This window comes from Monodelphis domestica, chromosome 4, assembly GCF_027887165.1.
Source record: "Monodelphis domestica isolate mMonDom1 chromosome 4, mMonDom1.pri, whole genome shotgun sequence".
Lineage (NCBI taxonomy): Eukaryota > Metazoa > Chordata > Mammalia > Didelphimorphia > Didelphidae > Monodelphis > Monodelphis domestica.
The window spans coordinates 93,625,433-93,651,355 of NC_077230.1; the positions used below are offsets into that span (position 1 = coordinate 93,625,433).

Consider the following 25,923-nt stretch of genomic DNA (forward strand, 5'->3'; position numbering starts at 1 on the left):
AAGAAAGGGACAGAACCAGTGGCGTGGCCAGTCATTTCCTAGCTTTGACCTCTGCCTGTGCTTCTCCCCCTTCCCCCAACACCAGTTCCTTCTTTCCTGCAGTGTGCAAGCCTCAGGCCCTTGTAAGTGCTGAATCTCTCGCTGCTCACCCTGGTCTCCATGTGACTTGAGTTTCCGTCGGTTCCTTCCGCAAGTGCTAAATTAATCAGATGCCTCCGCGAGATGCGGCTGTTCTTTGCTTTCTCTGCTCTCTAGGAGAGCACCGAGGTCTTGGGAGAGCAGCCCCCTTTGGAGAGGATGAACCCTGGGGAGGTGCCTGGGCCACCTGGAGCTGTGAGTATCTTTTCCCAGGGCTTGGGTGATTTTGCAGGGCTCGGAGGAGTGGAAGGGAAAGGGTTGTGGGGCCAGGGGGTGCAGCTCTGAAAGCTGGGAGAGGGAAGTCTCGACTAACTCTCTGAGCCCAGTTGAATCCGGTAACGTGTGTTGGGGGACGGGAATCCTGCTGAACCTCCACAGTCCGTGTCACTGGGATCTACAAGACTCACGTCTGGAAGGCTCTGCGTGTGGGTCTGAAGCCTGATATCACATCATAAAGTACCAATCACAGAAAAACGAAGTGATCGAAGGCCACAGAAAAGCTTCTGGATTTTTTCTTTCTTATTTTAAACCCTCACCTTCCACCTTAGAATTTATACTCTGTGTTGGTTCCAAGGTGGAAGAGTGGTAAGGGATAGACAATGCGGGTCAAGTGACTTGGCCAGGGTCACCCAGCTGGGAAGTGTCTGAGGTCAGATTTGAACCTGGGACCTCATGTCTTTGGGTCTGCCCCTGAGGAGTGCTGGCTATCTCTTAAACCTTAACCAGGTCTCTACTGAGAGAGAAGTAAATATTTCTCTGAAATGACTAAGTAAAAAAGGGAGGCAAAGAAGCTTTCATCAACTGGTAGTCTCTGCAGTCTTGTAGACAAGAAGGAATTCCAGGGCCAGTTGGGTAGCTCAGTGGATAAGGAGATCTTAGGTTCAAAGCTGACCTCAGTCACTTTCTAAATGTGTGACCCTGGGCAAGTCACTTAACTCCCATTTCCTAGCTCTTCTGTTCTTCTGCTTTACAACCAATACACAATATTGATTCTAAGACAGAAGTTAAGATAAAAACAACAAACAACAACAAAAAAAACCCAAAAGGAATCCTCCAAGTGGAGTCCTGGCCAGAGATACCAGTGGGAAGCATGGAATTGGGTTGTGCTATTTCCTTTCCAGAGAGAGCTCTAAGAATCTAATTGGCTAGAGCCCCTGGAAGCCAGGCCACAATCCCAAGAGGCCTTAGATGTTTGGTGAGCTACAAATAGTTAGTGGCTAAAGATCTGGGTTTCTACAATTTTCTAGTTCTCCTTTCCCTAGGAGGGAGCAAGCGACTCTGATTGTTCTCGTGACTGTATGGCGTGTGCTAATGGCATATGATAGGCAGCGCTGCCAGGCTAAGTGCCCGCCCATGGGGATCTCTGTCGGGCATCTGGGCATTCACGGCAGCGTGCCTCTAAAGCAGCGAGCCCCGATCTTGCTGCATGCAGCTTTGAGGGAGCAGGCTGGCGCTTGGCGAATCCCGTCTCCTATGGCTCGGAGTGATGCGATGTGAGTCCTCCGAAGTCCTCGGGGAATTAAAGCAGGCTGGCCCGGGTCCTAGCCCTCAGGGCAAGTTGGGAGAAAACCACTCACAAACCCCCCAGAATCACTGCTCTCCCGAGGCAAAACTTGCACTTCTCGGCTCTGTTAATGAAACCCAGGGCTCCATTCCCTCCGTCCAGGGCCATTGAGATCTTCACTTTAGGCTGAAAGCCGGGCACTTACAGCAAAGCACTTTGGGGGAAGAACCGAACGGCGCCCTTTGAAATGTGCTTTCCTCCACCACACTCGGCTCCTCTTCACAGAAGACCAAACGGATCTTCTCAGGGACAGTGGAATATGCCCTAATTATGGTTTGGGTTCTGCATTTTGTCTAAAGGTCTCCCTCACCCTCAGAAAGGGAGCCCTGAGTGTGGTTCCAGAATATTCTTTTCCCCCCTCTAAGAACATGCCCACTAGGAGATGTAAATGGAAAAACAAAAAACGAAAGAAACCCTTACCTTCTATCTTGGAATCAGCACTGTGGATGCGTTCCAAGGCAGAAGAGTGGGAAGGTCTAGGCAAAGGGGGTTAAGTGACTTGGCCAGGGTCACACAGCTAGGAAATGTCTGAGGTCAAATTTGAACCCAGGATTTCCCCTCTCTAGACCTGGCTGAGCCCCCTAGTTGTCCCTGCACGAGTCTTTAAAAAACAAAACAAAACCCAACCCAACTTAACTTTTATTGCTCTTTTGTTTTTATATCACTTTCATTTTATTCAATATGTATTTTTATTTTGTTAGATATTTCCCAATTCCATGTAAGAAAACACTTAAGTATTCATTTAAAAAAGTTTCAGATTCTAAATTCTCTTTCGCTTGGCCCCTTCTCTTTGAGAAGGTAAGCTATTTGATAGCAATTACAGAGCTCACCTGCATTTCTAATATAGCCTTCCTGTCCCCCCTTATCCAGAGCTATGGCTTCTGACAAAGAATCCACAAGAAAGAGAGAGGAGACAGAGAAGAGTTCAGGAAATCTAAGCCCCCTCCCCCAGGAGCTGAGCTTGGCCTGTAGAGCAATGCGCCCCCCCCCCAAGTCTCCTCTCTGACAAGTCTTAGTTGGGTGGCCTTTGGGGAGCCACTCACTCTCTTGAATCTCATCTAGAAATAATATTTAAGGTGAGCTGTTATGATGATCATTCTCAAACTACACACCAACCATATGCCAATGCATTTTAAAAGCTTTTCCTTGGAGTAAGTAGATCTCCCCCATTTATTATACTCATTTTTTTCCTTTCAACTACTGTACTTGGGGGCAGCTAGGTAACAGTGGATAGTACCAGGTCTGGAGCTGGGAGGACCTGGGTTCAAATCTGATCTCAGATACTTCTTGCCTGTGCCATCTTGGGTAAATCATTTAACCCTGATTGCCTAGCCCTCACTGCTCTTCTGCCTTTGAATTAATACTAAGGCAGAAGATAAAGGCTTAAAAAAAATAAAGTATCACATTTAACATCATTAGCAATAGCAGCAGCAAATGCTTGCACATCCTTGTGTGAATGGTTCTGATTATCATAAGAAAACATGCTGATCCTGGAAGGATTTGGCTCCTTCTCACAATTCATCCATGAGCTACTAGATGAATTTGAAGGTTGTTACTTGAGTCTCTGAGAGATTAGACTTGCCCAAGGTCTCACAATTTGTAAGGTTAAAGGCAGGATTTGAACACAGGTCTTTCTAATTCCAAGTCCACCGCTTTGCCATTTGCATGGAATCCTGCAAAAAGGAGTACATAGGGAACTACTATGTTAGGAAGTCCCTCATCTTATCCTAGGTTTTCACAGTGAATAGAGCACTTAGAAGGAGAAAAACCTGCGTTTTAATTTGTCCACAGACACCTTCTAGTTATGTGGCCAACTAGAAAGTCACTTAACTTGCCTCTATCTCACTTTCCTCCCCTATAAAATGGGAACAGTTATAAGGAAGCTTTTTGACTTTAAAACACTTTTATGTCTATTATTTTTATCTTCATAACCACCTTGTGAAGGTAGACAGGGCTTGTATATCCATTTTTCAGATCAACCTGGGCTAAAGATAAACTAAGATCAAACAAATGGAAAATGGAAGAATTAAGAACTAAAGCCAAAGCACCTCAGTGGATTGAGAGCCAGGCCAAGAGATGGGGGGTCCTGGGTTCAAATCTGACCCAAGACACTGCCTAGCTGTGTGATCAGACATTAAGGGCTAAGCCTAGCCTTACCACTCTCCTGCCTTGGAACTAATACACAGTTTTGATTTAAGACATAAGGTAAGGATTAAAAAAAAAAAAAGAACTAAAGCCAAACTTTCTGACGTCTCGTTCAGGGCTCACCTCTGAAGGCACAGCAAGAGGAGAACAAGAACATGTGTATCAATAACCCTCAGGTTCATGAAACCACATGGGCACTGGTGTGTTCAGTGGTAGGGAGCAGAGCGCCTGCATTTCTTAGTCCATTCGGGCTTTAGCTTCTGGGTGCTTCAGGGTGAACAGAAGGAGAAAGTAGACTGGAGGAGGCAGTCTGGGAAGGCAGGGTTGCAGGAGTGGTGTTATTACCAGGGAATTTACCCTATGTAAATTCTGACCACAAATACAGTGAGATAAAAACAGAGCCTCCTCTGTATACAGAGAAGGCTCCTCAGCCAGGGTCCTCCTGCTGTGACGGGGGCGATTTAAAAAATTACACGTAGAAACAATTTTTGAGGATTGTTTTCTGACATTTTAGGATTCTGCTTTTCTGCCTGGATCTCCACGGCGGTAAATAGTCTCATATAGGTTATACACTGGGTGACTTTTTATTCCCCCCCACCAGGGGAGATGACCAAGCAGAACGACGGGGGCAGAGCAGGACCCTCTTCAAAGCCCCGTGATCCTGGGTCACTACCTTGTCCCTGTCTCTCAACAGTGTCCACTGGTGCTCCTCCCGCTCAGTGTAGGTTCAAGAATAAAACTGATCTTTACACTGGGAAGGAGTCTTGGGGCGCTAACTCCTGTTCCCTGACTTGATATAGGTTCCACGGACAAAATCATTTCTTCTAGCTCCTATTTTGGGGGTCACTGTCTTTTCTTTTTTGCTGGTGCAATCTATTTCTAAGTACGGGGGAGGCTGACCACTACCCTCATAGCATTGTAATATAAGTTCTGGAATCTTGGGTACTCTCTCAGGCTTTGGCCAGGGGCAGGTGACTGGACAGAGTTTCTAGAATGATGAGAGCCTCTCAGTCAACTTGGGGGGGCGGGAGAAAAAAAGTATGCAGAGAAATGAGTTAGGTGGTCCCTTAGCTTACTCTAAGTGGCACAGTGTATAGAGCACTTGCAGACTTGAGTTCAAATTCTGTCTTGGACATTAAAAAAAAATCCTTACCTTCTGTTTTGGAATCGGTATTATGTATTGTGTATTGGTTCCAAGGCAGAAGAGTGGTAAGGGATAGGCAATGGGAGTTAAGTGACTTGCCCAAGGTCACACAACCAGGAATTATCTGAGGCCAGTTATGAACCCAGGACCTCCCATCTTTGGGTATGACTCTCAATCCATTGAGCTACCCAGATGCCCCTTTTGTCTCAGACATTTATAGCTGTGTGACTGAGAAATTCACTTAACCTCTTTCAGCCTCAGTTTCTTAGCCTGTAAAATGAGAATAATAATAAAAGCGCTTGGCTCAGAGGGTTGTTATGAAGATCACATGAGGAAAACATATGTAATGTGTTTTGCAAATCCTTATGCAGTATATAAATGCCATTATCACTAGAAATAATCAGAATGCATTGAACCTTTCAGATTGGGAGAAAATGAGAACATAGTAATACACTCAGTTGATCATATACTGTATATATGGAATATTTTCCATAATCAAATATAGCATCACTGACCCTCCATCGATACAGAGATTTTTTGATTGTTAGGGAATAGATTTACAATGAACAATCTATACTTTCTCACACAGTTCCTGTTGTAGCCAAGGCCGTACTTTTTCTCGTTGGACTCAAAAAAACAAAACAAAACCCCAAACAAACAGGAGTCTGAGATCATTTAATTAAGTTAATTGCTCCTAATGCCATTAGTTGTATCCTCTGAGCCACGTGACCAGTAGAGAAGAGGGAAGATTCTGAGAAGTGGCCACTATTCCTAGATGAGGGGTGTTATTCCTCTATGACTTCATTCAGATCTCTGTGACTGTTCAAGCCAAAACAAATCCCTTCTTAGCTGTCCATCCCCTGACTATATTAGCATCCCTTATTAGGGTGTAAGTGCTTTGAGGGCAGGGAACTTTGCTTTTCTTTTTGTATCTATATCCACTGGGCTTGGCACATAGTGCTTTAAAAATGCTTATTCATTTATGTTCCATGTACAGTTTAAAGTGGGATCACATGGATTATTAGCGATGTGGAGTTCCATGGTAAAGAAACAATCCTAAGGGTAGCAGTGGACCTTATATATGTGCCTTAAAGAGATCAGAGCTTTAACCTAATGTATCCTATGTAATGATCAAACATAGATAAAGAATGAGGAAGAGTATGGTTTAGGGCAGTGATAGAGACCCTAAAGCACTCTCTGTGGGCATGCATCCCTCCTCCCCCAGTTTGTTACTAGAAAGGCAGAGGGACTCCGGTGGAGCTGCTTCCTCCCCCTCTACCCATTCTGCCCAGCAGCCAATGGGAGTACACAGGGGGTAAGGTAGGCAACACACAGACCACAGAGTTGGAGGGGAGCGGAGCACTGGGGCCACTCCCCTTCCCCTCTCTAAACTCACTGAGGACATTCTTCTTTCACCCATCCCTCTGCCCAGCAGCCCAATGGGAGTGCTTCCTCCCTTCCATATGTGGGATAAGGGGGATACAAGGGGTGACCTGCACTTGGTGTGGGGGAGGGGTGTGGCACAACATCTCTAAAAGGTTCACCATCACTGGTTTAGGGGCTAGAAAAGAAAACTTTGAATTCAGGTAGCCTGCGTTTGAATCGAGCTTCTGATGTATTCTGGCTACGTGATCATGGACAAGTCATGTAACATCGAAATACCTTAGGAAACTATAAACTGATGATGAGTTTCAATTAAATTAGCTTAAAATTAGTTTATATTTGATTCATTGCTGATGTATGTAAGTGGAAGGAGTATCTCTATGAGTAATGCTCCGTATTGATGCAATCATGAGTCCAGATTGGATCTATAACTACGTAGCTATATTTCCCCTCAAACGTGGAGTTTCTTTTTATATCCATAGAGCCCACATTGTTTCAACTTCACATATACATACATTCTAGAATGTTTTCTCCTTTGGGCAAAGATATGCCTTTTTAAGCCTCTTCAATTGCATACAATTATCATCTCTTCCTATTTAAAGGCAGTGTGAAGACATAAATTTCTAACTAAACTTGGAGTAAGGAAGAATTGAATCAAAATTTTGACTTTGATACCTACTAGCTGTGTGATCCTAGCTGGAAGAGTTATTGTACAAATGTTAGCTATGATCAAAAGCCAAAGGTACCAATGCATTTGTTGACTTTTATCATGCAAACAACAAAATAATGCAAAGATAATTATTGATGGCACCATGAATGGCATTGTTGATATATCTCTTTCTCCTAAGGACTTTGTGATTTTCAATGGTGTGAGCACTCTTTCCAATCAGGATAGAGAACAGAGATCTTAGATCAGAGCCCCATTCCATATTTATCCACATTATACACACACATATACTCACACACACGCACACACACACACACACATGCTCAGTCATTTCCTGATAAAACAAATGTGAGCAAATTTCAGAAAATTCAATTAAATGAGTCACATGAATAAAGGCATAGAGATTGGGGGACTTATTCTAAGTCTCAAATGAGGGACATACAGTAAAGCAGAAGAGGAAGAGTGAGATAAGACAGGAAAGCTAGATTGGAACCAGGTTGCATAATATTCTGCTTATGAGGATCGAGAATTTATATTGTATTTAGCAAGGCAGTAAAGGACAGGTACCATGGTAGACAAAGCCTTGGAGCCGGAAAGATCTGGGTTTAAGCTCTATCTCTGACACAGTGACTGTGTAACCTTGGGCAAGTCACTTACCTTCAGTGTTTTAGGCAATTAGAGGTACAGACAAGATGCTGATCTGCATTAATAAAGGGATTTCTTCACCTGGGGATTCTATATATCAGTTATGGTGAACCTTTCAGAGACCATATGCCCAACCTACCCCCCCCACTTCCCAAACCTTATCCCAGACAGGGGTGGGAGGAAGGAAGCATCCCCCTTGGGCTACTGGGCAGAGGGGAAGGTCATTCAGGTGCACATGGAGAGGGGGAAGAGAACAGCCCAGCCCCACTGGATTTCTAGTAACAAACTCTGGTGAACTCTACGCTGGATCAAGAGCAATGGTTCCCATGCCCACAGAGAGGTTTCTGAGTGCCCCTTCTGGCACACATGCCATAGGTTCACCACCATAGCTCTATATCAACTGAAATCACAAGTCTACTTTCTATCTCTATCTTAGACCATAGGGAGTCACTGATGGTTTTTGAAGAGTAATATGATCAGAGGGGTGCATTAGGAACATTTCTTTCTTTTTTTTTTAAACCTTACCTTCCATCTTAGAATCAATACTGGGTAATAAATTCTAAGGCAGATGAGTGGTAAGGTCTAGGCAATTGGGATTAAGTGACTTGCCCAGGGTCACACAGCTAGGAAATGTCTGAAATCAGATTTGAACCCAGGACCTCCCATCTTTGGGTCTGACTCTCAATCTACTGAGCCACCGAGCTGCCCCTCCCATTAGGAACATTTCTGAGGTAGCACCATGTAGGAGAGATTTGAGGGGTATAGACAAAAGCAGGCTAGCTCTCTGGAAAGCAGAAGAGGTGAGAAGAGAAAGCCAAATTAGGATGAATACAGGGAGAATGTAAAGAGAAGACAAGTGCAAGATGAAAGCAAAATCAATAGAATTTAGCAAGGGATTAGATAGATATAAAAGGTGAGGAAAAAAGGAATAAAAAGTGACCTTGGGTTACTTAGAGGGTGCTAGTGCCATTAATTGAAATAGCAAAATGAGGGAAAAGCAGATTTTACTTAACTAGAGATCATAAGAATAAGTTTGTATGCTCTGTGTGCAAGATGCCAGTGGGACAGTCAGAAGAAGCTATCCAACAGGGAAATGGAAATCACAGAATTTCAGATTTGGAGGAGCCCTCAGATGCCACATAGTCTAATCTAGACTTAAATGAGAATCTCCTCTCCAGTCTGGAAGTGGCTATTCAACCTTCAGTTAAAGACTCTAAGCAAGGATTAGGAGATGGATGGTGAAGGAATACATTTGGAAATCAACCACAAAGAAGTTCTAATTAAAGTTAGGAAGTCAAGGTGATTTGAAGAAGGAAGTAGATGAGATCACTAAAGGAAAGAGTAGGGATAGAGAAGAGGGCCAAAGATAGAACCCTGGAGAACATTGCTACCATATTTTCAACTGTCAGTTTTGGGAAGAGGATGAGGAACAAATGAGATAGAAAAGAGGATGAGGAACAAACGAGATAGAAAAGGAATGGCTAGGGAGGTAGGAGAGGATGAGGTAGAAGAGGAGAAAATGGTCCACAGTATCATTCTGAGGAGAGTTCAAAGACGATGAGAAGAAAAAAATGATACTAGATTTATGTATAAATTCTATTATCCAATTGTCATTCCTGATGGTAAACTGAAATAAATTCTGATAAGAGGACAATCATTCAAAAGTCTGGCCACCCATAGTTGTCAAATACCATAGTCCAGATTGTCAGTTACCAAGACTTCCCAGAACTGAGTTGGAGTCATCATCCCCTGACACCCAAGGATATCAGAAATGTGGGCTAAAATCTCAATCCTAAATTCAACACTGAAATAAACCAGTCCCCAGCTTGGAAGCTTTCAAGAGGATTGGGTATCAACCAATCAGCCAGCATGTATTTTACTAGTACTGGGCCAAATGTTGGAGACACAAAGAAAGGTAAAAAACAATCCTTCGTCAAAGATTATAATTCCAGTGGGAGGACAAAGTGTTAATAAAGAGGTGTATATAAGTACACGCAGAATAGAAGGAGAATAATTTCAGTGGGGAAGGTACTAGCATGAAGCTGAAGGATAGAGAAAGATCTTCCCTGTAAGGTGGGATTTGATTTATCTTGAAGGAAGCCAGGGAAACCAAGAGATGGTGATGAGGGAGATCATTCCAGGCATGGGAGACAGCCAGTGCAAAGACAAAGGCATGTTTCCGAAGTTTTCTTTATCCGCTTTTGGGGTTTCTAGGTTGTTCTTTTTCTCTAGGATTAGCCATTTATCTTCCCATAACAATTTTTTAAAATCCTTACCTTTAGCCTTAGAGTACTATGTATCAATTCTAAGGCAGAAGAGCAGTAAAGGCTAGGCAATGAGGGTTAAGTGACTTGCCCAGGAAGTGCCTGAGGCCAGATTTGAATCTAGGATATCCCATTTCTAGGCCTGGCCCTCAATCCACTGAGCCTCCAACTGCCTTCTATTTGTGACATTTCAACAAAGAATAGTTGGATAGACATAGTGAGAGTATTGGCCAATTGGTAGATACAAATGACACTTTCTTTAGGGAAAACCCAAAAGTGACACAAAGACAAGTAGTGACATTTAACTATCGCTATTTCCCTCTCTGATGAGTCTTATTCTAGTAAAAGCAGAACATTAGATACATTCTTGATTTGCTGAAATTTTCATTTCTTAGAAGATAGAGGAAGTAGGGAGGGGAACTGCTTCTTGTCTAATGAATACCACCCCAAATTTGGCAATGTTCTGAGATCAGAGAAATGATTAGGGCAAAGCAATGGACCAGGAATTCTTATTTTGATAGATTTATTAAAGTTGAGGGCAGGCAACAAGGTGGTGCAATGGATAAGAGTGCCAGGTCTGGAGTCAGGAAGACTCATCTTTGTGAGTTCAAATATGGCCTTAGATACTTCTTAGCTGTGTGACCCTGGGCTTGTCACTTAACCCTGTTTGCCTCAGTTTCTTCAACTGTAAAATGAGCTGGAGAGGGAAATGGCAAACCTCTCCAGTATCTTTGCCAAGAAAACCCTAGAATGTGACTAAAATGATGAGGCAACAATTAACTACTGAATCTATGAGCTAAAAAGCTTAATTAATCCTATAATTTGTCTGTATAGACATACCCAGACATAAAGTTATTCACTCATTAATATTTCAAACATCTGAGATTTGTTCCAATGAAAAATCTGTAGTTATACCAGAATATTAGCTGGAAGAGACAATAAAGAGCATCAATTGCAACTTCCTCATTTAATAGCTGAGGAAACTGAGGCTCAGATGAAGTGTAAAGTAGAGAGCAGTCTTCTAACTCCAAGTATAGTGCTCTTTCCACTACATCCTGTGACTTCAGCACCATGACCTTTATCACCAAGTAAGGTCATGTAAAGAGGAGCCAGGCTCTGATGACATCACGGATATGGGAGAGACTGGCAGAGTGATCAGCAGCTTCTGCATATACATCACTGAATCTCCCTCTAAAGATACCATTTCACTCCATCCCTCTATTTAAGAGTCTCAACATCCATCGCTAAAATTGAATTTCATCATTTCTTTGGTCTGATATCCTGAGTAGGAAGCTTCAAGGTGGGATCCCAGCTTCCATTTCTTCTCATTTTTTAAGCTATCTTTCTTCTCTGGTAATGAACCTTAATGTCAAACTTCAGTACTCTTTCTGTTTCCTGGAAACTTGGTCACTAGATAATAGGTGGTTTTTTAAAGTTGTCACACAGAAAAACAGCCATGAACATCCATCCACATTTGGCCCTCATCTTTTATATTTTGTTGTTCTGGAATAAAGTCGTATTCCTACAGTTATTTGTTTGTTAATATACTTCTAGATACATAGTATTAAGCTCCACGGGGGCAGAGAATTCTGATCAAAGCTTTACATTTTCCCAGTACTCAGAACATGCTTTATATATCAGAGATACACCCTCAAGAAATAATGAATTGAATTTTTGTTGTTGTTCAGTCATCTCAGTTGTGTACAGCTCTTCTTGACCTCATTTGGTGTTTTCTTGGCAAAGATACTAGAGAGGTTTGCCATTCCCTTCTCTAGCTCATTTTACAGATGAGGAAACGGAGGCAAACAGGGTTAAATGACTTGCCCAGGGTTACATATTTAGTAAGTGTTTAAGGCTAGATTTGAATTCAGGTCTTCCTGACTCTTGGCCCAGTGCTCTATCCATTATGCTACTTAATTGCCTATGAATGGAATATAAGATAGATATTAAATTAATTGTTAAAAATTTTCAATTAAATTCATTGCTAACTAATTAAGGTAGCACTAATTTTAATTTATTGTGATTATTAACACTACACCAAAATTCTTACCATAATGTGGAGGTGACCATTGTATTTCAAAGGCTATCTTAGTGGAGCAGGAAGCTTTGGCAAGTTTTACCAAGTTGGAAAAGTTTTGTTTATGAGCCTTGACTAAAAATCCAAAGATCAGCCTAGTTAAATTCAGAGAGACTCATTACCAGAATTGTGGTCCCCAGCTGATAAATTATTATGGTTTGCAGCAGCTCAAAAAGACCCTTCACTCAGGCATGGAGGGCTTGTGGTTTACATCACTGGGTGGAGTACCTACCCACACTGATGAATTCACAGATTTTCTAAAAGGCAGTCGGTCAAGAAACACTTATAAAGTTCCTGCTATGCCTAGACAATGTACTAAATTCTAGGGATACCAAGAAAGCCAAAAGGCAATCCCTGTCCTCAAGGAGCTTACAGTGTTTCTTCAAAGAAAGGGAACTCCTTGAGAACTCAAAATTCTTTTGATTTAAAATTTTAATTTCTCCAAAGATAAGCACTTATTTTCCTCTACTTCTTCCCATTGAAAAAATCAAAATCAAAATATAACTCTCATAACAAACATGAATAGCCAGAGAAATTTCCATATTGGCCATGCCCCCCCAAATCTGTCTCATTCTTGATGGTGAGTCCTAACTGTTATTGGGGCCCTGGAACTATGGTTGGTTCTTAACCCTTTCAAAGCTGTTTGTCCCTTCAGGGTTGGTACTATGAAGGTTGTTCTGTATCTTCTGGGACCGAGTAAAGGCTTGTAGGAGTGGAAAGATGTAGAAGGTGGTCCTTGAGCTGAATATTTAAAAAGTGAGGTATTCTTTGAACTAGAGGTGGGGCAGGGAAGTGTATTGCAGTCATGAAAAATGGCAAATACTAAGGCACTGAGGCAAGAGTGTCATGTTCAAGGAACATAAAGAAGAACCACTGAGCCAAATCTAGAGTACTGGAAGGATGATAAGATATAATGAGAAAAGAGAGGTAAGTTTGGTCCAGAATGGAAAAATCCAAACAGAACAGTTTATATATACATATATTATTTTTTTGTAGAATTAAAAAAAATTGAATTAATTCATTTAGTCGATTTAGAACATTATTCCTTGGTTACAATAATCACATTCTTTCCCTCCCTTCCCTCCCCTCCCCTTCCCACAGCCCACGTGCAATTTCATTGAGTATTACTTGTGTCCTTGATCAGAACCTATTTCTATGTTGTTAATGTTTGCACTAGGGTGATCATTTAGAGTCTACATCCCCCTCGACCCATGTAATTAAGTAGTTGTTTTTCTTCTGTGTTTCTACTCCCACAGTTCTTCCTCTGGATCTGGATAGTGTTGTTTCTCATAGATCCCTTCAAGTTGTTTAGGATCACTGTATTGCCACTAATGAAGAAGTCCATTACATTCAATTGTGCCACAGTGTATCAGTCAGAGAAATTTATATTTGATCCTAGAGGCAATAGGGAGCCACTGGAGTTAATTGAGTGGGGAAGTTGCGTGCTTAGATGTTTACTTAAGGAAAGTCACTTTGACAGCAGTGTGGAAGATGTGGTGGGAGATTTGAAGCAGAAAAGCCAATTAAAAGATATTGCAGTTGTACAAGCAAAAGGGGATGAGGGCTTTAACTAAAATGGAGGCTATATACGTAGCGAGAAAAGCTTTGTGAGGCATATACTTTGTAAATTTTAAAGGACTTAAGAAATATGAATGATCATGTTTATCTCCTTGTGGACAAAATGGTTTAGATAGATGATAGAATGATCAGGATGATCTTTGTCAGCCCGGAAAACGGTCTGTGGGATTGCATGCAGGGTTCTCTAATCAGCTCAGTCCTCTTCTCTATTTTTTAATGGCTTACCTGAAAACAGAGAAGTCATCTTTTTATTTTGTTTTTTAACCCTTATCTTCTGTTTTACAATCACTACTGTGTATTGGCTCCAAGGCAAAAGAGCAGTAAAGGCTGGGCAATGGGGGTCAAGTGACTTACCCAGGGTCACCCAGCTAGGAAGTATCTGAGGTCATATTTGAACTCAAGACCTCTCATCTCTAAGTCTGGCTCTTAAATCACTGAGCCATTTAGCTGCCTCCAAGCTATCTTTTTAAAATTTGTAGAACCGGGATAGATGATTACTATGCCAGTGACAATATCATGATTCAAAGCAATATCAAAAAGCTAGTACAATAAGTGGGAAATCTAATAAGATGAAATCCAATGGAGATAACTGTCAAATCTTGCTTTCAGTTTAAAAATATCAACTATACAGGTATAGAATGGTGAAACACACCTACAAATATTTTATTTTCCCACTTACATGTAACAGTAATTTTTAATATGTTTTTCAAAATTATAAGATACAAACCATCTCCCTCTTTTCCTTCCCCCTCTCAGAGATGGTAAACCATTTGACCTGGATTATACAAGTATTATCCTGCAAAGCATACTTCAATATTGGTCATTGTTGTAAGAGAAAATATAAAATCAAACCCCCCAAATCAAAAAAGTGAGAAATAATATGTTTTGATCTGCATTCAGACTTCAACGGTTCTTTCTCTGGAGGTGAATAACATTCTTTGTTATAAGTCCTTTAGCCATGTCTTGGATCATTGTATTGCTGAGAATAGCCGTGTCTTTCACAGTTGATCATTGTATAATAATATTACTGTTACTGTATATAACATTCTGGTTCCTCGCACTTCACTCTGATTCAGTTTTTATAGAAATCAAGCAGTTCATCATTCTTTATAGCACAGTAGTATTCCATCACCATCATATACCACAATTGATCAGCCATTCCCCAATTAAGGGACACCCCCTCCATTTTCAGTTGTTTGCCACCACAAAAGAGCAGATATATATATATATATATATATATACATATATATATATGCATATATATATATTTATAGAAATAGGTCATTTTCCACTTTTTGTCTTTATTCCTTGAGATACAGACCCAGTAGTGGTATTACTGGATCAAATGGTATCCACAGTTTTAAAGCCCTTTGGGTTACAAATTGCCCTCCAGAATGGTTGGATCAGTTTACATCACCGCCACCAATGCACTAGTGTCCCAATTTTGCCACAACCCCTCCAACATTGATCACTTTCCTTTACTATCATATTGATGTGTGAGGTAAGATCAGGATCCTGTGCAAAGAACTGACAACTCAGGCAATCTCCATGCCAAGTAGACTTTATTGTTTTTGAGGAGGAATAGCAGGGGAGAGGCTTTGGCCTTGGAAAGACCCTAACGGGATTTATGGGTACTTTTGATCATCCGGAAAGGAGCTGATTGTTTGGGCCATTAGGACGATTGTGGAAGTTGGGCATTGCTTGAGTCATAACTGGGAAATGGAACCGCCTATGCTTGTTTGTAGACCCTTAACCGAGGTCCTCGGCTTGTGGACCCTCGGCCGAGGTCCTCGGCTTGTGGACCCTCGGCCGCGGTCCTCGGCTTGTGGACCCTCGGCCGAGGTCCTCGGCTTCTGGACCCTTGGCCGCGGTCCTCGGCTTGTGGACCCTCGGCCGAGGTCCTCGGCTTCTGGACCCTCGGCCGCGGTCCTCGGCTTGTGGACCCTCGGCCGCGGTCCTCGGCTTCTGGACCCTCGGCCGCGGTCCTCGGCTTGTGGACCCTCGGCCGAGGTCCTCGGCTTGTGGACCCTCGGCCGCGGTCCTCGGCTTCTGGACCCTCGGCCGAGGTCCTCGGCTTCTGGACCCTCGGCCGCGGTCCTCGGCTTCTGGACCCTCGGCCGAGGTCCTCGGCTTCTGGACCCTCGGCCGCGGTCCTCGGCTTGTGGACCCTCGGCCGAGGTCCTCGGCTTGTGGACCCTCGGCCGCGGTCCTCGGCTTCTGGACCCTCGGCCCAGGTCCTCGGCTTCTGGACCCTCGGCCGCGGTCCTCGGCTTGTGGACCCTCGGCCGAGGTCCTCGGTTATGCTGACCAGCTCCAAAGACTGATGTAAGGAAATTTCTCATGATTGTCAATTTCAAGCAACCTATTTGTCTTATCCCACGAAGGGCCCCATACGGATCACTTAGTTATTGTTTCCATCTTCCTTTGATTATTTACAGATACTTGGCAGGGAATACCATCCCTTTTTAGCCATGCCTGTGCTGATTGGCCTTTCTTGGAGAGCCTTTGCACCCACATCCTCATAGCACCAGCATCCTCTCTGCATGGCAACCTAGAGCCTCAGTAGCCCAGTTGATAGGTGTGAAGTGGTACCTCATAGTTGTTTTAATTTGCATTTCTCTTATCAATAATGATTTAGAAAGTTTTTTCATATAATTACACAGAGCATTGATTTCTTCATCTGAAAACTGACTGTTGATATCCTTTGACCGTTTGTCAACTGGGGGAATGACATTCTTAAAAACTTGCTAAGTTGGGGGCCGCTGGGTAGCTCAGTGGGTTGAGAACCAGGCTAGAGACAGGAGGTCCTAGGTTCAAATCTGGCCTCAGACACTTCCCAGCTGTGTGACCCTGGGCAAGTCACTTGACCCTCATTGCCTAGCCCTGACCACTCTTCTGCCTTGGAACCAATACACAGTGTTGACTCCAAGATTGAGGGTAAGGGTTTAAAAAAACAAACAAACTTGCTAAGTTAAGAGAGGTTATAGTCTTACTTTATTCTGTGTTTATTAGACCATATCTAGAGTATTCTATATTCAGTTTGAGGTTTTGAGAAGATTACCCAGCAGTAGAGCAGTAAATGGTTAGCAATTGGTTCTCTGGGGGGAAAATGTACCCGTAACATACTTCCAAGTTTAATCTGAATTATTGACATTTTCTCTATCACTTTCTTAATTCTAGCCAATCAACAAAACAATAGATCAAGGCCTAAGTTATAATGGTTGGCAGAGATGAAAATGTTCACCTTGAAAATTTAACAATTAACTCTTGAAAACTAGCTTGGCCTGGTTCCAGCACAGCCTTAGTTATGACAAATTGGAATTTCCAAAAGAGGAAGGCCAGCATGTTGGAGGCTCTCAAACTTATGTATATGGTAAAAGAACTGGGGGGGGGGGAGGGGTGATCAACTTGGAGTGAGACTACAGGGGGAATCATGACCCCAGTCTTCAGATATTAGAAAGATTGTCAACTGGGAGGGAAAATCTAGTTATGGCCCCAGAGGAAGAATTTACGATAAGTGAGTAGAAGTTGCAGGTAAAGATTTCAACTCGTTATAAAGAAGAACTTTTAAATAATTAGAATTATTAAAAATCAAAGAAGGGAGCAGTTAGGTGGTTTAATGGATTGAGAGCCAGACCTAGAGGCAGGAAGGTCTGGGGTTCAAATCTAGCCTCAGATACTTCCCAGCTATGTGACCCTGGGCAAGTCACTTGAGCCTGTTTGCCTTGCCCTTGCCCTTCTAACTTAGAGTTGTTAGTAGGAGAGAAAACAAGGATTAAAAAAAAAAAGTAAAGGGCATTCCTTAGAGAGAGTGAATTCTAAATCATTGGAAGTGATTATTATTAACACTGATTATCTCTCAGAGCTTCTAGATTCCATCATCCACCTATTCTTCTCTTTTGACTCACATTTTAAACTTGCTATGGACCTTTTCATTGACTGTTTTCCATACCTAGAATCTTGTCTTTCATCTCTTCGCTTAAGGCGGGTTATTTCATTCAGGGATTGGCTTAAAACCAGCTTCTATGCGACCTTTCCTGTTGTTCCCAGCAGCCAGTGCCTTTCCTTACAAATCACCACAGTGTATGTTTTGTCTATAGCTGTAAATGCCTGTCTGTGAGGGGCTGGAGCCAGCTTCAAGTCCATTCTTCAACCTGACTGAGCATTTACACCTTGGAAATTGGCAAATGCTGCACATTAGAGCTTGATTGATTGTGCATACTTAAGAAAGTGATGGAGAAAGTGTTTATAATACAGATTAAACTTGGAAATGTGTCACAAATAGATTGGGGGGGGGTGTAGCTAGTTATTAAACATTTGCTAGTACAGCTACCCCTTCACATCATGAGGAGTCTGGAAAATGCACATACAATATTTTGGCCCTTCCTTCATGCCAGAGAAAAAGTCTGGATGTTTCCTTTTTCTTTTATGGGATGCTTACAGGACCTTATTGTAGACTCTGGATTAAGTACACATTTCTGAGTTTCTAAACTTTTTCTGTGTTATCTGCTGGTCTTCACCTGAAGATCTGCAGCTTCCACAAAACTCCCCCCCCTTCCTATTTAATTCCATACACTCTGGGGGTATCTTGAAACTGCAGTGGGGGAAGTCGTGAAGTGGAAGGGCTAACTCCACATGCTTGATGCTGTCTTTCCCTGCTACTTTAAGCTCCCTGAGCCCAGAGATTGTTTTCACTTTGTGTCAATGTGTACCTGATACCAGCCCAGAGAAGGCAATTAATAATGTCTGTTGAGTGAGTGATGGATGAATTAAGTTCCACCTCTTCTCGAGGCTGGGAGCAAGAAGCTATAAGTCAACTATGGAATAAAAGAATATTCTCCCCTCCTCCCCAGTTCTAAAACAATTTTCCTGCCATGCTTAAGTCTGTCAAGGAAGTGATCCTTTCTGGGTACCCAGAAGGATGCTTCTAGTTGTGGTTGATTGGGATCCGTCAGAGAAGCATCTTTTACATTCTCAAACATTGACTTGGGTGGGGGCTGGAATTTAAATATCATTCTCTGGTGTAGTAGAGGCATGAGGCTGGAGACCTAGCTGTCAATCAAGAGAAGGTTCCAATGGAATGTTCCCAGGAGTTGGCAGTTTGAGCTGACAGGGGGAGGGGACTGGGAGTCACTATCTCTCTATGGAGGTTGGAAAAGCCAGAGAACAACAGTCATTGCAGAGGAAACAGTTTCCCATCAGTTTACCTCCTCTATTTCAAAAAGTAATAGCTTCCTTCAGTTTCTTATTCTGTTTCACTGGGCATGTCCCATCTTTCTCCTCGAATACTTTCTTCTGCTTCTTGAACAGATTAACTCTGTATTTAAAGGTGTGTGTGTGTGTGTGTGTGTGTGTGTGTGCGCGTGCGCACGCACACACTGATAAAGATATGGGATGTTCAGTCAGGCAGCATCTCTCAATTTTGTATATGTACAGATTTTCGTCTCCTCGTCTCTCCTCTCGGATCCCTACCCATTGGGGTAAGGTGAATGATCCTGGCGGATGATTTTAGAGTTAGGAGCATTGCTGGGGAATACAAGACAGGCTTTTTTCTAAAGGCAGGAGTCAGACTAGATGACCTTTGAGGTCACACTACTTTCTGAGTGTAGGATCTTAAGGGTTCTGCAGCAAACTCTGACTGAGCTTTTTCCTACAACAGGGTATGGTGGGGAGAGAAAAGGATGTGGAACTAAGTCAGTGTGACCCAAGGGAAAAAGCAGTGATTCTAGAACCCGGGCTCACATTTCACCTCTGATAATTGCTACTTGTGTGACCTTAGACAAATTCCTTAATCTCCCTCGGCTCAGTTTCCTGATCTGTAAAAAGGGGATGATTGTTACTTGTTACCTTTTTCACAGGATTGGTGTGAGTTAAGTGTAATATATGTATGAGTTATATAGCCTCAGTTTCCTGCTGGATTTTGGGAGTTGCATTGAATTCTTAAAGGTTCCAAGCAGTTTGCTGCTTCATACATTAATTAATATATTACATGAATATATAATATATAAAAATTAATTTTTCTGGTCAATCCTTATTTTAAAAAAAAACATACTTTATTCTACATTCATATTTAAAAGTTTTGAATTCCCCATTCTTTTCTTTCCTCCAGTCCCTCTCTCACCCACTGAGAAAGGCAAACAATGTGATATCAGTTATACATGTGAAGTCATGCAAAACACATTTCCATATTAGTTATGCTACCAAAAAAAGAAAAAAGATAAGTAAAATAAATAGAGCAAAAAAAAGTATGCTCCAATTTGCACTCCGTTCATCAGTTCTCTCTCTGGATGAAGATAGTATTATTCTTTGTGAATTCACTGGAATTGTCTTGGATCATTTTGTTGATTAGAGTAGCTAAGTTTTTCATCATTGATCATTGTTATAATATTGCTGTTACTTTGTCCATTTTTCTCCTGGTTCTGCTTACTTCACTTTGCTTCAGTTCATATAAGACTTTTCAGATTTTTCTGACATTCTCCTGCTCCTCATTTCTTATAGCACAAGAATTTCGTCACAAGCATATACCAAGATAAAAAGATCATTATAAATATTTTTGTACATATAGATGCTTTTCCTTTAATCTCTTTGGTACTGATATTGCTAGGTCAAAGGGAATATACAGTTTTATAGTCCATTAGACCACAAGCTAATTTTTTAAAGCACCAATAGTCTCAGTGATATTATATTGCTATGATTCATGAAAGACAATTATCTCAGAAGAATCAGAATTGTAGGAGACCCAAAGGGCAATAAAAAGGTTCCTGGTGGGTGTAAGTAGGTTGCAGCATATTAGCAATGGTGATGTGTACATGACAAATGACACATATCCTATCAAGAAACTTTGTAGGCTGGAATGCTGGAGCTGGAGTCTAGAAGATCTGGATTCAAATCTTGCTCTCAGCACTTACTGGGTTTTCATGGGAAAAATCACTTAGTCCCCCTCCCCAGCCTTAGTTTTCTTATATAAAATGAGGATAATAATAATCTATATTTCCTAGTTTACAAGGTTGTGAGGCTCATATAAGATAATGCATGTGAAATGCTTTAAGAACTTTAACATACTTTATCCCTTTAAATATAGGATATATACCAGTAATGGCAAACCTTTTAGAGACTGAATGCCCAAACTGCAACCCTCATGGCACATGTGAGCTGCTCCCTTACCCAGACAGGGGAAGGAGGAAGGGCTCCCATTGGACTTCTGGGGCAGAGGAGCAGATGAAGTGAGAAATGCCCTTAGGCATGGCTGGAGATGGAGAGGGGAGCAGACATGCCATAGATTTGCCAACATAGATATATACTATATATTTAGCACTTTAAAGTTTGAAGTGCATGTTTGTATAAATTTATGTTTATATATTTATGTATATGCTCATAATTATCATGAAATACCTGCATGACAAGAAAAAGGTAGGTTAATTATTCAGGGAGAGTTGGGGTATTACAGAGGGATAGCCTGAACTGATATGTAAATAAAACGAATAAAATGAATAAGAGTATTTAAATTTATAGGATTTAATAACAACAAAGTGAGAGAGAAAGGGATTCCTTCAGTAAAGTGAGTAGAGCAAAGAGCCAGAGACCCATAAGCCTGTCCCACTGGAGCCAGAGGGAAAAAAACCCCACATTGTGGGTTTTGGCAAATTTAAAAACAAACCCACACCAGGGTACAACACAGGGAGGCAAGACAAGGGAACCCTGGGAAGAGTAAAATGAGTAAAAAGAGTAAAAAAAAAAAGAAAGCTGGGAAATGAAGTTCCCAGGGTACACATTTTTAAAACACACAGATAACTATGTATATAAGGTGTTCCAAAAGTTTGAGTGCCGTTATTAAACTATTAAAGTTTATTTTTTAAGTCTTAGGGCAGTTATCAAGCCTTAGTAGCTTTAATTATTAAGTTTTAATAGCTCCATAACTGCACTAAGACTTTGAGATGCCATATTTTAAGAGGAACCGGACAAAGACTTCCAGAATCTTGGGTAGGTCCTCTGGGGAGACTTTATGGAAAGATATATGTTGCAGAGGAAGCTAGGTGGCACAAAGGATAGCATGCCAAGCCTGGCGTGGGGAGGATGTGGTTTAGATCTGGCCTCAGACACTTCTAGCTTTGTGACCCTGGGCAAGTCATTTAACCCCGACTACCTAGACCTTGCTGCTATTCTATCTTAGAATTGATACTAAGACTGAAGGTAGAGGTTTAAAAATTAAAAAAAAAAAAAAGACATGGGTTTCATGGGAATGGAGATGAGGATGGAGGTACTCATGACTATACACTGAAGGTATTAAGGCACATTGAAGAAGAAATCTCTCTGAGAACTTTCTGTCTGTGAACATGCTGTCACATGACCCACACTGAGTATTGCTATCCTGGGAGGGGGAGGGTCTACAAGAGGGGAATTCCTGGTCTCCATCAAGCCATTTTGAATGCTGATCTGGCAGTGCCCTTTGTGGTGAGGAGAACAGCCCTGGATTGGGTGGAAAGTGAAATGACAACTTGGTTCAGAAGATCAAAGGAGATCAAATAGTTTCACTTAACTTTTCTGTTAGGCTATTCTTCTTGTGACTACTCAGATCTCTTTAGCAGCCTTCCAGATGACAGAAGAGAAAGAGGAAGGAGTCCAAATAAGCATCAGTGTTTCGAGATGGAAGGATTTGTGTTGGTGACACCCAACGAATAAGAAGAAGATTTAGAGATTTAGAGACAATTTAGTTCAAACTCTCCAGTAAATAGAACTCATAATGGCTGATGGTTTTTATTTGTTGGATTTTAGGGAAAAGATGAAGTTTGTTGAGCCAGTCCTGTGCTGGGTAGGGCACTGAACCAGGGGAGAGTTATTAGATTGCCTCTAAGTTTTTGAAATGCATATCTGAGATTTGGGGATGCCTTAAACAATGCCCTCAAAAACCACACATAAGCCATATTGAATGAATGAAAAAGTGTTCGTTAAAGTGATCTTGGTGTATAAGGAGGGAATACAGAAAGAAAAGCAATGGGTAGGTAGGGCTCAGAAGATAAGAGTGCTAAGCCTGGAGATGGGCTGTCCTGGGTTCAAACCTCAGACATCTTTCTAGCTGTGTGATCCTGGGCAAGTCACTTGACTTAGCCCTTACTGATTTCCTGCTTTGGGACTGAGACTTCCTATCAATTCTAAGACAAGGTAAGAGTTGTTTGTTTGTTTGTTTTAATTTAAAAAAGAAAAAAAGAAGAAGCAAGGAGCTCATCCCCTTAAGGAGTTTACATTCCATTAGGCTATTTCTAACACAATGCCCTTCCCCCTAAAGTGACACTTAAATCATAATGAATGAATGAAAATGCATTTATAAAGTGTTTACTATGTACCAAGCACTGTGCTAAATGCTGGGGATACACATGAAAAAATAAGAGAGTTTCTGCTCCTAACGATCTTATGTTCTAATGGGGACAAGAAGACACGGGTTTCAGCTATAAGTCCACTGGAAGGGTTCCATGTTACTTAGGGTGCAGTGACAAAAGCAGACGGTAATGCCTTTTTTTAATGTCACTTACACTGGCAATCATATCTTTTTCTGCCATTGAACCATTTGGCAATACCAAGGACAGACAGGCAGAGATCAACCAATTTAGAAATATGTCCATGAAGGGATATTTCATATCTTGTCTCAGTAGCCTTCTTTTAACATCTTAGAAGCCCGTATAACTTAAAGGCAGAGTGGACAGAAGCTCTTCTGGCTGCTGGAAGAGCTACAACTAATCCTGGTTCTACCATTAACTAGCCATGGACAAGTCACTTTACTTTCTATTAGTCAATCAACAAGCATTTATTGTCTACTATTTATTGTTCAAGGTACTGTGCTAAACACCAGGGAAACAAACAAACAAACAAAAAAAAAAGGTAAGTCAGTTCTGGTCTTTGAGGAGCTCACAATCTAATAGGGCAGATCAGATAACATGCAAATTACTATGTGTAAGTAAACTATATGCAGGTTAAATGGAAAGTAATCAGTAGAGGGAAGGAGGGGAATTAGGGGAAGGAGGAAGTGAATAAGCCTTTATACAGTGCCTCCTAAGGGCCAGGCACACAGACAAAAGATGATCTCTACTATGAAGGTGCTCACAGTCTAATGGGAAGACAGCATAGAAATAACCTTGCACAAGTAAGATAGATACAGAGGAGACAGTGGAAATAATTAATAGAGGGAAAGCACTAGAAGTGAGAAGGATTAGGACTTTCTTTAGAAACTAGGATTTAATCTCTTTGAGATGTGGTTTCTTCATTCATTCATTCTTTTATTTATTTATTAACCCTTAGAATCAATACTGTGATTACATGGGTCAAGGGGATATAATTGGGGATGTAGACTCTAAATGATCTCTCTAGTGCAAATATCAACAATATGGAAATAGATCTTGATCAGTGACACATGTAAAACCCAGTGGAGTTGCTCATTGGTTACAGGAGGAGGATGGAAGGAAGGGAGGGAAAGAACATGAATCATGTAACCATGGAAAATAGTCTAAATTAATTAAATAAAAAATTTCAATTAAAGAAAGAATCAATACTGTGTATTGGTTTCAAGGCAGAAGAGTGGTAAGGATTGGGAAATGGGGGTCAAGTGACTTGCCTAGGGTCACACAGCTGGGAAGTGTCTGAGGCCAGAATTTGAACCCAGGACCTCCCTTTTCTAGGTCTGGCCCTCAATCCGCTGAGCCATGCAGTTGCCCTAGGTTTCTTTACTTATTAAATGAGAGAGGGAAGCTAAGATCTCAAAATTAACACTACATTTTACCGAAGTCCCTCACTTTACAGTCTAATTTCAATAATAAGAAGTATCTTGGGTTGCTGTGGCCAAAGACTTCATCATAAAGTGTCCAACAGCATGGCAGTGCTCTGTACTAAGCTGGCTCTTGGAAAATAGACACAGTCTTAAGTAGTGCAAGATTTTTCACTCCCATCATACAGATGAAGAAACTGAGACTCGGGGATGTCCAGAGTCCCAGAAATAGTCATTAAAAGTCAGGACTCAAAGCCAGATCTTCTGGACACCAGTGCTCTTTCTACTAAGAACCCCTGCCAGTCCCTTCCAACATGAGAGAAACTGCCAAAGCTTATTATGCCTTCAGTATGATGCAATGGATTTGGAGTCAGAGACCAATGCTAATATAAACTAGACATCGTTCCTGAAGAGTAGGAATCCGTGGGGCCCTGAATAATGTGGCTGCTTTCTTAGAGGAGCCTCTTGGTGGCCATATATGTGTCTGTCTTCTGTGTTCATATTTAAAAAAATCCTTACCTTCTATCTTAGTAATACTGAAGAGCGGTAAGGTCTAGACAATGGGGATTAAATGATTTGCCCAGGGTCACACAGCTAGGAAGTGTCTGAGGCCAGATTTAATCCCAGGTTCTCAACATGCCAGGCCATCTCTTTACTACCTAGCTGCCCCACTTTGTTCATTTAATAAACTTCTGTTCACATGCCATGAGTAAGGAATGACTGCTTTTTGTTTTTGTTGGGTTTTTTCTTGACACTATTTTGTGGATAAAAACAGTTTGATTCTCTTTTCTGAGTTCTCTAACAATTTTTAGTGAAAGGCTGAATAGCCGTATCAGAACTGAAAGAATACTATGAACATATTTCAAATCTATTCAACAACTGCTGAGTGATTGACTAAAAACAAACAAAAATTTTGATTGATAGAACAGGTTAAGTATATAAGATACAGATGTAAAGGAGCATAGTATGAATTAATGAAAAAGCATTTATTAAAGTGATCCTAACATCCAAAGCGAGGATACAGAGAAAAAAGCAATGGGTAGGGGCCACTGAGTGGCGCAGGAGGTAGGTGCCAAGCCTGGAGATGGGAGATCCTGGGTTCAAATATGACCGCAGACACTTAGCTGTCAGTAAATCCAATAACAACAGCCATTGAGATAGTGATTTCAACAAAAGGAAACACCTAAAAAAACTGGAAAATAACCTTGAAAAAATGAGTTAGATCATGATCTCCTACCATATATCTAATAGATACATGACTGAAATATAAAAGGTTAGAACCCAAACAAATTATAGGTTCTGGTTTCTTTTGAAACCAGACAGGAGAGGAGTTCTTGACAAGGAATAGAGAGGATCACAAAGGATACAATAATCTACCTTTATTATATAGCATTGATATATATAACATTATATAACATAATATATAACATCTTTTGCAACAAAAAAACCCCTTTGGATTTAAAATTAGGAGAGCAATGAACTGAAGGGGGAAAAGTCTTGGTAGCAAGTTATTCTGTTAAAGGACTGACTTTACACCATATAAAGAAAACCAATTTGCACATAAG

The 25,923-nt window shown here is 41.4% G+C and overlaps 1 protein-coding gene across 1 annotated transcript in view; it reads left to right on the forward strand.

Annotated features, from left to right (window-relative positions):
• Positions 1 to 206: 206 nt before the first annotated feature.
• Positions 207 to 25,923, forward strand: part of NRROS (negative regulator of reactive oxygen species) — a 35,467-nt gene continuing 9,750 nt past the window's right edge. Inside the window, exon 1 of the mRNA XM_001374139.5 lies at positions 207 to 333. The gene's annotated coding sequence lies outside the window, so the exon portion shown is untranslated. The remainder of the gene's footprint in view (positions 334 to 25,923) is intronic.